The sequence below is a fragment of the Triticum dicoccoides genome, chromosome 6A, assembly GCF_002162155.2.
Source record: "Triticum dicoccoides isolate Atlit2015 ecotype Zavitan chromosome 6A, WEW_v2.0, whole genome shotgun sequence".
Lineage (NCBI taxonomy): Eukaryota > Viridiplantae > Streptophyta > Magnoliopsida > Poales > Poaceae > Triticum > Triticum dicoccoides.
In genome coordinates this window covers 459,186,384-459,189,218 of record NC_041390.1, presented here as the reverse complement: position 1 = coordinate 459,189,218, position 2,835 = coordinate 459,186,384, and positions in this window count along the sequence as shown.

The window sequence follows — 2,835 nt, the reverse complement described above, 5'->3', positions numbered from 1 at the left end:
ATACCCATAGGATTTTTATATGCAGTTCTATAGGCCCATAATGCATCATCAAGTTTCTTGGACCAATTCTTTCTAGATATATTAACAATCTTTTGCAAAATTAATTTAAGCTCTCTATTGCTTAGTTCTACTTTACCACTAGACTGTGGGTGATATGGAGATGCAATTCTATGATTAACATCATACTTAGAAAGCATCTTATGAAAAGCACCATGAATAAAATGTGAACCGAAATCATTCATTAAGTATCTAGGGACTCCAAACCTCGAAAAAATAACTTCTTTAAGCATCGTAATAGAGGTGTTATGATCAGCACTACTAGTTGGAATAGCTTCTACCCATTTAGTAACGTAATCAATATCAACTAAAATATGTGTATACCCATTAGAGGAAGGAAACAGTCCCATATAATCAAAGCCCCAAACATCAAATGGTTCAATAACAAGTGAATAATTCATAGGCATTTCTTGACGTCTACTAATATTACTAATTCTTTGACAATCATCACAAGACAAGACAATCTTACGGGCACCCTTGAAGAGAGTAGGCCAATAAAAACCGGATTGTAATACCTTATGTGCAGTTCTATCTCCAGCGTGGTGTCCTCCATAAGCCTCGGAGTGACACTTGCGTAGGATATGTTCCTGTTCATGCTCAGGTACACAATGTCTAATAACACCATCTACTCCTTCTTTATAAAGGTGTGGGTCATCCCAGAAGTAATGTCTTAAATCATAGAAAAACTTTTTATTTTGCTGGTATGTGAAACTAGGTGGTATAAATTAGCAACTATGTAATTAGCATAATCAGCATACCATGGAGCAGTACAAGAAGCATTTATGACACCTAATTGTTCATGAGTAAAGCTATCATCAATAAGTAGTGGGTCATCAAGAACATTCTCTAACCTAGACAAGTTGTCTGCCATGGGGTTCTCAGCTCCCTTTCTATCAATAATATGCAAATCAAATTCTTGTAGCAAGAGAACCCATCTAATAAGTCTAGGTTTAGCATCTTTCTTTTCCATAAGATATTTAATAGCAGCATGATCAGTGTGAATAGTTACTTTAGAATCAAAATATAAGGTCTGAACTTATCACAAGCAAATACAATTGCTAAAAATTCATTTTTAGTAGTAGCATAATTTCTTTGGGCACTGTCTAGAGTTTTACTAGCATATTGGATAACATTTAATTTCTTATCAACCCTTTGTCCTAGAACAACCCCTACAGCATAATCACTAGAATCACACATAATTTCAAAGGGTAAATTCCAATCAGGAGGCTGAACAATAGGTGCAGAAATCAAAGCTTTCTTAAGTATTTCAAATGCTTCTACACAATCATCATCAAAGACAAAAGGAACATCTTTTTGTAAAAGATTAGTCAGAGACCTGGAAATTTTAGAGAAGTCTTTAATGAACCTCCTATAAAACCGGCATGACCAAGGAAACTTCTTATACCTTTGATGTCCTTAGGAGACATCTTTTCAGTAGCATCAACTTTAGCTTTATCAACTTCAATACCTCTTTCAGAAATTTTATGCCCCAAGACATGCCTTCATTAAGTGCATGCACTTGTTTCGAAAAAATTGGAGAACTAGGAATTCGAACGGCGGATGCTTATGCTACCCATCAAATAAAAATCAGGTGCTTGAAAATTTGTTTCGAAACAAATGATTCAGCTTTATATCCACGTCGACCCTCGGCATGATGGTTGGAAGCAAATGCAAGTTCATACCAAAAGATCGTTAACAACAATACCAACTTGCGGACGACAAGGTAGTACAACTACCAATACCAAACTAACTTATAATCTTTTTACTCCTGGCCCTAGTGTTCGTCTGGTAGAAAATCTTGCAGAGGACCAGCTCCCGCTCCTTATCTTGCTCCAGGTCCCCGAGGTGGTACTGGTGCATCACCCAGTTGGTCCTCTGCTGGTCGAAGTTCTTGTTGCTGTGCAGCACCAGAACCTTTTTTGCTGCCCGTTTGCCGGCCGTTGACCATCATCGGCAAGGTATTGCCGGTCTTGTGCCACATTGTGTGCATGCCACCCTCCGACTGTATCTTGCGATGCGTCCACGTGCCCCTTTTGAACGCCCTGGAATTGTGCTGGAAGAAATGCTTCCTTAGGCCACTCAGTGTGATACCTGCAGTATTGTGGAATACAGGTTTTAGTGTACCTAGTTGGCATTTTCATAACATCTTTGGCATGTTGCAGTCACTTGTTTCACTTTTTATTAACTGTCAAATTGTAATTGCTTCACCAGGTCTGCGTCTAAAAATAAAAATAGAGTTATAAACAAAGGAATATGTTTGTGCAAGTAGACGGCTGATCGTTGTCTTACCTGGAAGTTCCTCAGGTTGGGTGTAGCATATGTCGTGCTCGCCGTCAATGGTTGGTATGAACAAATCGATGAGAGACTGAAATCTCGCACTGTCAGCACTCACTTTGGCCTCAAGGTGCTCGATCAGCTCCTGATCCGTGGGATCGAACTTGATGCCAGCCGGCAGCAACGGCCAATCCTTCTTCGACTTGCATCGGTAATTCCAGTTATATGGTACTCAATGTATGATCAAACGACTGTTTTAAGTGAATGATGAAAGATTTCGACAGATAAGTGGTACTCCAAATCTGAAGTCCAGAATACACGAACACGCCGCCGGGATTCTTGTGTCACCTCACGCGCAGCGTGTTGTCACATCAATTCAATGTGTGGACATGATGAATAATTTGACCGACGTATACTCATACTGCTACTGTATTGGAGTACTTACTAGTCGTATTTAGTGTCACAATTTATACATAGGTTTAACTAAGAAGTATGCACTTGAAG